At 51.2% G+C, this 12,239-nt stretch overlaps 1 long non-coding RNA gene across 1 annotated transcript; it reads right to left on the bottom strand.

Moving 5' to 3' along the window:
- Nucleotides 1–781: 781 nt before the first annotated feature.
- LOC142930567 (uncharacterized) lies at nucleotides 782–8,294 on the bottom strand. Its single transcript, XR_012946533.1, has 2 exons — nucleotides 2,066–8,294; nucleotides 782–1,995 (listed from the first exon to the last, which is right to left on the bottom strand). It is a non-coding gene; the product is annotated as an uncharacterized LOC142930567 (long non-coding RNA).
- Between the last annotated feature and the right edge of the window lie 3,945 nt (nucleotides 8,295–12,239).

Genomic DNA, 12,239 nt, shown 5'->3' with positions numbered 1-12,239 from the left:
GAGAGGGTGACTCAGAGAGAGAGGACGACTCAGAGAGAGAGGGTGACTCAGAGAGAGAGAGACTCAGAGAGAGAGGGTGACTCAGAGAGAGAGGACGACTCAGAGAGAGAGAGACTCAGAGAGAGAGGGTGACTCAGAGAGAGAGAGGACGACTCAGAGAGAGAGGGTGACTCAGAGAGGGTGACTCAGAGAGGGTGACTCAGAGAGTGTGACTCAGAGAGGGTGACTCAGAGGTGGACAGGTGAGAAGGGGGAAGGCAGCAGCAGTGAGGCAGTGACGAGGAGGCGGCGCTACCCAATAATTGCCCCCCCCCCCAAGCTCTGCGGTCCTCTACATATGAAGGTCTTACCGGCCAAATTAATGAGTGTGCACACGTGGGAGGAATCCGGAGCACCCGGAAAAAAACACACACACACGCACGCGTGCGAGGGGGCAACGCTCGATCCCTGTACGGACGGAACAGGAGGAGTCCCCACGTGGCTGTTTCCGCCTTCTCCTGGGGAGCCAGGGCACGGCCCCTCCTCGACGCCCACGGGTGGAAGCGAGTTTGGCAGCAACATCTGCGCGTGATCCATCAACCCTCGTCACTGCCTGCAAGAGCGAGGGTTGGCCACGGCAGTCGCCACGTGCCAGCTGGCCACCGGGCCCGCCACCAGCACCCCGGGGCTGAGGACGATGCACTCCCAGAGGGCTGCTGTCGGCTGATGGGATGTGTCAAGACTCACGCAGAGGACGGGGGAGGGCTATGGGGGTGTAGGGTGCGAGTTGACTCACGAGAGGGCGGCGCTAAAGGGATTTATTGTTCGTCACAACAGAGACATTGTGCAGTGCGGTTCCAGACATGGCAAGAGGCAGTTTCACAACCCACCACTACCATCGACATCATTGTCATAATCATCATCAACAACCTCATCATCATCATCGATATCATTGTCATAATCATCAATAACCTCATCGTGGTCATCGAAATCATTGTCATCATCATCATCAACAACCTCATCGTGGTCATCGACATCATTGTCATCAACAACCTCATCGTGGTCATCGAAATCATTGTCATTATCATCAACAACCTCATCGTGGTCATCGATATCATTGTCATAATCATCACCATCAACAACCTCATCGTGGTCATCGACATCATTGTCATCATCGTCGTCAACTCAGCAGCATCAACAACCACATCAACCTCATCATCATCATCCACTCAACATCAACAGCAACCTCATCAACCTCATTATCATCATCACCAACATAGCAACATCAGCAACAACCTCATCATCATCATCATCCACTCAGCATCAACAACAACCTCATCATCATCATCACCAACTCAGCAGCATCAACATCAACCTCATCAACCTCATCATCATCCACTCAGCATCATCAACAACAACCTCATCAACCTCATCATCATCATACACTCAGCATCAGCAGCATCAACAACAACCTCATCAACCTCATCATCATCATCATCATCCACTCAGCATCAACAACCTCATCAACCTCATCATCATCACCAACTCAGCAGCATCAACAACAACCTCATCAACCTCATCATCATCATCCACTCAGCATCAACAACCTCATCAACCTCATCATCATCACCAACTCAACAACAACAACCTCATCAACCTCATCATCATCATCCACTTAACATCAACAACAACCTCATCAACCTCATCATCATCATCCACTCAACAACAACCTCATCAACCTCATCATCATCCACTCAACAACAACCTCATCAACCTCATCATCATCACCAACTCAACAACAACAACCTCATCAACCTCATCATCATCATCCACTTAACATCAACAACAACCTCATCAACCTCATCATCATCCACTCAACAACAACCTCATCAACCTCATCATCATCCACTCAACAACAACAACCTCATCAACCTCATCATCATCACCAACTCAACAACAACAACCTCATCAACCTCATCATCATCATCCACTTAACATCAACAACAACCTCATCAACCTCAACCTCATCATCATCCACTCAACAACAACCTCATCAACCTCATCATCATCCACTCAATAACAACAACCTCATCATCATCCACTCAACAACAACAACCTCATCATCATCACCATCATCCACTCAACATCAACAGCGCAATTAAGACGACGCCATCAGGCGACGAAGGGAACCCCCTTGGCTCATTTCGTGTTTTGGTTTGGACAGCTTGCAATTGGGGGGTTGTTGTTGTTGTTGTTGATGATTCAATGTAATGAGGCGTCTATCTCGCATTTAAACTACGCGAGTCGGCTTCTCCCGTTAAACCTTGCGGTTGATCTCGGTCCGTCACAACAGCAGGGGACAGTAGTGACGTCAGTGGTTTGACACACACGAGACAAAGATCCCCCGTGTAGCCTTAGTAGAAGGTTGGGGCAAGTGCTGTTAGCGAGGAGCACCGCTGATAGCCGGCACGGCACACGAGGGGGTGGTGTGGCCAAAACCACGCCCGGCCGCCTTTGTCTCCCCAGCGGCGATGTTTACACGTCGCACCAGGTATTTATTTGAGGTTCTGTCGACCTAGGGGGAGGCCCAGGACCGGTTCAGATAATCGTCACTGGATGTCGGCCGTGAGCAGGAAGCGAACTCGGACCGCCGGGTTCGTAGCGCTAACCGCTGCACCACCGCTCCCTCCACCACACACACAGGCACACACACGCGAATCATACATTATTATTTACATGTTCTGTTTTAAGGATACAAAGCAGTAGTTTTTTTTGTTTTGTACATTTTTTTAAAGCAGAGACAAAGCCACTTAAGACCACGATTACTTCTGTCTTGGCCAAGAGTCACAAGCCCAAATGAAAACGAATCTCTTATCTCGCAGCGGCTCTGCTCTGTCTACACATCATCACCGATTATCATATGCATTGATATTTTCTCTCGTTGTGCTTGTCTAACACGGGGAAGCCTCGCCGAGTCTCAAGACTCACTTGTTGGGAGGGGTCCTGCCAGGTGCTCCTGGCCGGGGGTCGATGATCGTCCCCGCTGTGATCGCGCGATGCCAACGGAGAAAGTCGCGGTCCAAATTTGGCAAAATTACTCTCATCAAAACAACCCTCATCAAAACAACCTCATCAAAACAACCCTCATCAAAACAACCCTCATCAAATCAACCCTCATCAAATCAACCCTCATCAAATCAACCCTCATCAAAACAACCCTCATCAAAACAACCCTCATCAAAACAACCCTCATCAAAACAACCCTCATCAAAACAACCCTCATCAAAACAACCCTCATCAAAACAACCCTCATCAAAACAACCCTCATCAAAACAACCCTCATCAAAACAACTCTCATCAAAACAACCCTCATCAAAACAACCCTCATCAAACAACCCTCATCACCACCCACGCTGGGTCGTGACAAACGCCCGGCACACAACGGCCCGCTCTGGCGAAGGGCGCCACGCGAATCTGTAACGCCCGCTGCGAGCGAAGCGTCACCGCTAGAGACTCAACGTGGACAGACTCCCTAGAGACTCAACGTGGACAGACTCCCTAGAGACTGAACACGGACAGACTCCCTAGAGACTGAACACGGACAGACTCCCTAGAGACTGAACACGGACAGACTCCCTAGAGACTGAACACGGACAGACTCCCTAGAGACTGAACACGGACAGACTCCCTAGAGACTGAACACGGACAGACTCCCTAGAGACTCAACGCGGACAGACTCCCTAGAGACTGAACACGGACAGACTCACTAGAGACTCAACGCGGACAGACTCCCTAGAGACTGAACGCGGACAGACTCCCTAGAGACTGAACACGGACAGACTCCCTAGAGACTCAACGCGGACAGACTCCCTAGAGACTGAACGCGGACAGACTCCCTAGAGACTGAACGCGGACAGACTCCCTAGAGACTGAACGTGGACAGACTCACTAGAGACTGAACACGGACAGACTCCCTAAAGACTCAACGCGGACAGACTCCCTAGAGACTAAACGTGGACAGACTCACTAGAGACTCAACGCGGACAGACTCCCTAGAGACTGAACGTGGACAGACTCACTAGAGACTCAACGCGGACAGACTCCCTAGATACTGAACACGGACAGACTCCCTAGAGACTGAACACGGACAGACTCCCTAGAGACTCAATGCGGACAGACTCCCTAGAGACTAAACACGGACAGACTCCCTAGATACTGAACACGGACAGACTCCCTAGAGACTAAACGTGGACAGACTCCCTAGAGACTCAACGCGGACAGACTCCCTAGAGACTAAACACGGACAGACTCCCTAGATACTGAACGCGGACAGACTCCCTAGAGACTGAACACGGACAGACTCCCTAGAGACTCAACGCGGACAGACTCCCTAGAGACTGAACGCGGACAGACTCCCTAGAGACTGAACGCGGACAGACTCCGTAGAGACTGAACGTGGACAGACTCACTAGAGACTGAACACGGACAGACTCCCTAAAGACTCAACGCGGACAGACTCCCTAGAGACTAAACGTGGACAGACTCACTAGAGACTCAACGCGGACAGACTCCCTAGAGACTGAACGTGGACAGACTCACTAGAGACTCAACGCGGACAGACTCCCTAGATACTGAACACGGACAGACTCCCTAGAGACTGAACACGGACAGACTCCCTAGAGACTCAACGCGGACAGACTCCCTAGAGACTAAACACGGACAGACTCCCTAGATACTGAACACGGACAGACTCCCTAGAGACTAAACGTGGACAGACTCCCTAGAGACTCAACGCGGACAGACTCCCTAGAGACTAAACACGGACAGACTCCCTAGATACTGAACGCGGACAGACTCCCTAGAGACTGAACACGGACAGACTCCCTAGAGACTGAACACGGACAGACTCCCTAGAGACTGAACAGGGACAGACTCCCTAGAGACTGAACACGGACAGACTCCCTAGAGACTCAACGCGGACAGACTCCCTAGAGACTGAACACGGACAGACTCACTAGAGACTCAACGCGGACAGACTCCCTAGAGACTGAACGCGGACAGACTCCCTAGAGACTGAACACGGACAGACTCCCTAGAGACTCAACGCGGACAGACTCCCTAGAGACTGAACGCGGACAGACTCCCTAGAGACTGAACGCGGACAGACTCCCTAGAGACTGAACGTGGACAGACTCACTAGAGACTGAACACGGACAGACTCCCTAAAGACTCAACGCGGACAGACTCCCTAGAGACTAAACGTGGACAGACTCACTAGAGACTCAACGCGGACAGACTCCCTAGAGACTGAACGTGGACAGACTCACTAGAGACTCAACGCGGACAGACTCCCTAGATACTGAACACGGACAGACTCCCTAGAGACTGAACACGGACAGACTCCCTAGAGACTCAATGCGGACAGACTCCCTAGAGACTAAACACGGACAGACTCCCTAGATACTGAACACGGACAGACTCCCTAGAGACTAAACGTGGACAGACTCCCTAGAGACTCAACGCGGACAGACTCCCTAGAGACTAAACACGGACAGACTCCCTAGATACTGAACGCGGACAGACTCCCTAGAGACTGAACACGGACAGACTCCCTAGAGACTCAACGCGGACAGACTCCCTAGAGACTGAACGCGGACAGACTCCCTAGAGACTGAACGCGGACAGACTCCGTAGAGACTGAACGTGGACAGACTCACTAGAGACTGAACACGGACAGACTCCCTAAAGACTCAACGCGGACAGACTCCCTAGAGACTAAACGTGGACAGACTCACTAGAGACTCAACGCGGACAGACTCCCTAGAGACTGAACGTGGACAGACTCACTAGAGACTCAACGCGGACAGACTCCCTAGATACTGAACACGGACAGACTCCCTAGAGACTGAACACGGACAGACTCCCTAGAGACTCAACGCGGACAGACTCCCTAGAGACTAAACACGGACAGACTCCCTAGATACTGAACACGGACAGACTCCCTAGAGACTAAACGTGGACAGACTCCCTAGAGACTCAACGCGGACAGACTCCCTAGAGACTAAACACGGACAGACTCCCTAGATACTGAACGCGGACAGACTCCCTAGAGACTGAACACGGACAGACTCCCTAGAGACTGAACACGGACAGACTCCCTAAAGACTCAACGCGGACAGACTCCCTAGAGACTAAACACGGACAGACTCCCTAAAGACTCAACGCGGACAGACTCCCTAGAGACTAAACACGGACAGACTCGCTAGAGACTGAACGCGGACAGACTCGCTAGAGACTGAACGCGGACAAACTCCCTAGAGACTGAACGTGGACAGACTCACTAGAGACTGAACACGGACAGACTCCCTAGAGACTGAACACGGACAGACTCCCTAGAGACTGAACGCGGACAGACTCACTAGAGACTGAACACAGACAGACTCCCTAGAGACTGAACGCGGACAGACTCCCTAGAGACTCAACGTGGACAGACTCCCTAGAGACTGAACGTGGACAGACTCACTAGAGACTCAACGCGGACAGACTCCCTAGAGACTGAACGTGGACAGACTCACTAGAGACTCAACGTCGACAGACTCCCTAGAGACTGAACGCGGACAGACTCCCTAGAGACTCAACGTGGACAGACTCCCTAGAGACTGAACGTGGACAGACTCACTAGAGACTCAACGTGGACAGACTCCCTAGAGACTGAACGTGGACAGACTCACTAGAGACTGAACACGGACAGACTCCCTAGAGACTAAACGTGGACAGACTCCCTAGAGACTGAACACGGACAGACTCCCTAGAGACTAAACGTGGACAGACTCCCTAGAGACTGAACACGGACAGACTCCCTAGAGACTCAACGCGGACAGACTCCCTAGAGACTGAACACAGACAGACTCGCTAGAGACTGAACGTGGACAGACTCCCTAGAGACTGAACGTGGACAGACTCCCTAGAGACTAAACGTGGACAGACTCCCTAGAGACTAAACGTGGACAGACTCCCTAGAGACTGAACACGGACAGACTCCCTAGAGACTGAACGCGGACAGACTGCCTAGAGACTCAACGCGGACAGACTCCCTAGAGACTAAACGTGGACAGACTCCCTAGAGACTGAACACGGACAGACTCCCTAGAGACTGAACACGGACAGACTCCCTAGAGACTAAACGTGGACAGACTCCCTAGAGACTGAACACGGACAGACTCCCTAGAGACTAAACACGGACAGACTCCCTAGAGACTCAACGCGGACAGACTCCCTAGAGACTGAACACAGACAGACTCGCTAGAGACTGAACGTGGACAGACTCCCTAGAGACTGAACGTGGACAGACTCCCTAGAGACTAAACGTGGACAGACTCCCTAGAGACTAAACGCGGACAGACTCCCTAGAGACTGAACGCGGACAGACTCTCTAGAGACTCAACGCGGACAGACTCCCTAGAGACTGAACATGGACAGACTCCCTAGAGACTGAACGTGGACAGACTCCCTAGAGACTAAACGTGGACAGACTCCCTAGAGACTAAACGTGGACAGACTCCCTAGATACTGAACGCGGACAGACTCCCTAGAGACTGAACACGGACAGACTACCTAGAGACTGAACGCGAACAGACTCCATAGAGACTGCCTAGAGACTGAACGTGGACAGACTCCCTAGAGACTCAACGCGGACAGACTCCATAGAGACTGAACACGGACAGACTCCCTAGAGACTCAACGCGGACAGACTCGCTAGAGACTGAGCGCGGACAGACTCGCTAGAGACTGAACGCGGACAGACTCCCTAGAGACTGAACATGGACAGACTCCCTAGAGACTGAACGTGGACAGACTCCCTAGAGACTGAACGTGGACAGACTCCCTAGAGACTAAACGTGGACAGACTCCCTAGAGACTAAACGTGGACAGATTCCCTAGAGACTGAACACGGACAGACTCCCTAGAGACTGAACACGGACAGACTCCCTAGAGACTGAACGTGGACAGACTCCCTAGAGACTGGACACGGACAGACTCCCTAGAGACTGAACGTGGACAGACTCCCTAGAGACTGAACGGTTCCGAGGGCACCGCGAGTTGGGAGAACGTCCGCAGAGCGGCCACGCGAAGTGCGTGGCCGCTTTGCCGTGACCCGTGGCAGCTTCAGCACGCGCGTGGCCTCGCCCCGAAACCAACACGGATCGGCCGGATTAACTCTGACACCCAACAACAACAACCCGCAGATTCTCTTGCTCCCTGACAACAACCCCCAGCTACGACCAGACCTAGCCCATCCCCTATCACTACCCCAACCCCTACCACTACCCCTATCACTACCCCAACCCCTATCACTACCCCTATCACTACCCAACCCCTATCACTACCCCAACCCTTATCACTACCCCAACCCCCATCACTACCCCAACCCCTATCACTACCCCTACCCCTATTACTACCCCACCCCTATCACTACCCAACCCCTATCACTACCCCAACCTCTATCACTACCCCAACCCCTATCACTACCCCAACCCCTATCACTACCCCAACCCCTATCACTACCCCTATCACTACCCCAACCCTTATCATTACTCCAACCCCCATCACTACCCCAACCCCTATCACTACCCCAACCCCTATCACTACCCCTATCACTACCCCAACCATTATCACTACCCCAACCCCCATCACTACCCCAACCCCCATCACTACCCAAACCCCTATCACTACCCCAACCCCCATCACTACCCCAACCCCTATCACTACCCCAACCCCCATCACTACCCCAACCCCCATCACTACCCCAACCCCTATCACTACCCCAACCCTTATCACTACCCCAACCCCTATCACTACCCCAACCCCTATCACTATCCCACCCCTATCACTACCCCAACCCCTATCACTACCCCAACCCCTATCACTACCCCAACCCCTATCACTACCCAACCCCTATCACTACCCCAACCTCTATCACTACCCCAACCCCTATCACTACCCCAACCCCTATCACTACCCCAACCCCTATCACTACCCCAACCCCTATCACTACCCCAACCTCTATCACTACCCCAACCCCTATCACTACCCCAACCCCTATCACTACCCCAAGCCCTATCACTACCCAACCCCTATCACTACCCCATCCCCTATCGCTACCCCAACCCCCATCACTACCCCAACCCCTATCACTACCCCAACCCCCATCACTACCCCAACCCCCATCACTACCTCAACCCCTATCACTACCCCAACCCCCATCACTACCCCTTCCCCATCACTACCTCAACCCCCATCACTACCTCAACCCCTATCACTACCCCAACCCCCATCACTACCTCAACCCCTATCACTACCCCAACCCCCATCACTACCTCAACCCCTATCACTACCCCAACCCCCATCACTACCCCATCCCCATCACTACCTCAAGCCCCATCACTACCTCAACCCCTATCACTACCCCAACCCCTATCACTACCCCATCCCTATCACTACCCCAACCCCTATCACTACCCCTATCACTACCCCAAACCCTATCACTACCCCAACCCCTATCACTACCCCAACCCCTATCACTACCCCAACCCCTATCACTACCCCAACCTCTATCACTACCCCAACCCCTATCACTACCCCATCCCTATCACTACCCCAACCCCTATCACTACCCCAACCCCTATCACTACCCCAACCCCTATCACTACCGCAACCCCTATCACTACCCCTATCACTACCCCAACCCCTATCACTACCTCAACCCCTATCACTACCCCAACCCCTCCTTAACCACTGCCGCCTCCTGTCACCACCACGACACCACCAGTCTAAATAAAGATTCCGATTCTGATTCTCAACGGCGATCATCTTATATACAATTTGTATAATGCCTGTACAAGGCGCCTTGAGATAAGGCGCTGCGATATGAATCTACGTGAGACAAGATTGTCCATGAGAGGTGTTTTTTATGGGTTGGATGGCGTCAATATAAATGTGTCGTTAAACCTGTCACCACCCGACACGGCCAATTAGGAAGGTTTGCCACGTAAACAACACGTGATAATTCGATACCAGTACAGCACACACCGGAGTGTTGGAGAGTAAACCCACTACAACATTTACAATTGGAGGCCGACGTTTCGCCAGCAATCCTCCTGTTACAGGGACTTCTCCACAGTGGCTGATGCCGATTGTCGTCGTCGTTGTTGTTGTTGTAGTTACCAGCGAAACGTCACGGTACTCGAATTATAAATGTTGTCGTGGGTTTACACTACACTATACACTACACTACAATATACACTACACTACTACACCACTATAGACTACACCACTATACACTACACTATAATTGTAAATGTTGTCGTGGGTTTACACTACTATACACTACACCACTATACACTACACTACTATACACTACACCACTATACACTACACCACTATACACTACACTATAATTGTAAATGTTGTCGTGGGTTTACACTACTATACACTACACCACTATACACTACACTACTATACACTACACCACTATACACTACACCACTATACACTACACTATAATTGTAAATGTTGTCGTGGGTTTACACAACATTATACACTAAACTACAATACACACTACACTATACACTACACCACTATACACTACACGATACACTACACCACTATACACTACACTATAATTGTAAATGTTGTAGTGGTGTAGTGCTGTACTAGTATACTACACTATACACTACACTATATACTACACTATACACTACACTACACACTGCACTATACACTACACCACTATACACTACACTATACACTACACTACTATAAACTACACTATACACTACACTATAGACTACACACTACACTATACACTACATCGGTGTAGTGCTGTTCTAGTAACCAACTGGCACCACGTTTTGTTGACGTGACAACCCCCTTCACTGATTGGCTGTGTCGGGTGGTGGCGGGTTTAACGACACAACATGCATATTCACGCCAACTCACCCAAAACACCTCTGTTATGGATAACATTGGTCGCGACAGCCTCCTACGACGACGTGTTAGACCAAGATAAGATTATATTCTTTGGGTCTTTAGGCAAAGCCACGTATATAGAAAAAATAATCATCAAAATAATAACAATGTGATATTGTTATTATTTTGATCCTTATTTTGATTATTACAAGATTTTTATCATTATTTTTCCTATGTACGTGGCTCTACCGAAAGACCAAAACAATATGAATTCCTGCAGTCACGAAAGCTTTAAGTCAAGATTCAAGATAAGATTGCACTGTGCTACGATGTAGACTCCACGCATCCGCCAATAACACTGCGAGTGTGGCCTTGATGAACAACAACATATAACGGACGACGTTTCGGGCGACGACCCTTGCACCTCATCATAGCACATCGCCCAAATAAAAGTCGCGTCGCCTCCGGCAGCCGCTCAGCTTCGTCTGCTCTCACCTGGAGCGAGGCGCGGTGCTTCAAGCCACACGCAGCATGGGACAGAGAGAGAGAGAGAGGCCCGCGTGGTGGACTTCTGTCCAGCGTCTCATCATCGTCATCCTCAGCCACTCGCCGATATGTACAGCTCCACCGAGCAAGAGCGCGGAACAACAAACGACGACGAAGATTAATTAGAAAATAAATATACATCAATGGTTTTCATTACCACCTTCAGATAAGGCAATGGCGTCATTCCGCATTTGCACTCAAAGAGTGCGTGAAGTCTTCATTACGCTAACGAGCAGGGCACGGATTCTCCACCACCACCACAACAACAACAACAACCGGTGACGTTTCGTTGTTGTTATGAAAAGCGCATCGAAGCGAGGAGTCGCGTCTCGCCGTGCCGGCCTGGCACCGACAACGCGCGAGTCTCGTTCCTTGAGCGCACACACAAAGACAAAGATCCCCCGTGTAGCCCGTGAAACACCGTTGGGGGCAAGTGCCGTTAGCGAGCAGCACCTATGAAGGCCGACACGGCACACGAGGTGGTGGGTGGCCAGCACCACCCCCGGCCGCCTTTGTCTCCCCAGTGGCGATGTTTACGACACACCCCACCGGGTACTCATTTGAGGTTCCAGGACCGGTTCAGATAATCGTCACTGGCGCCGGTGGCCAGGAGCGGGAATCGAACTCGGGTCGCTGGGTTGGTAGCGCAGCGCAGCGCTAACCGCTACACCACCGCTCCCCACTCACACACGCACATTTATACACTTACACACGTGTCATGCACACACACACACGCACACACATGTA

This window comes from Petromyzon marinus, chromosome 42 (genome assembly GCF_048934315.1).
Source record: "Petromyzon marinus isolate PM22_M1 ecotype Great Lakes invasive population chromosome 42, UKy_Petmar_22M1.pri1.0, whole genome shotgun sequence".
Taxonomy (NCBI): Eukaryota; Metazoa; Chordata; class Hyperoartia; order Petromyzontiformes; family Petromyzontidae; genus Petromyzon; species Petromyzon marinus.
Note: the sequence above shows the minus strand (reverse complement) of the source record. Positions and strands in the feature narration are given on the sequence as shown.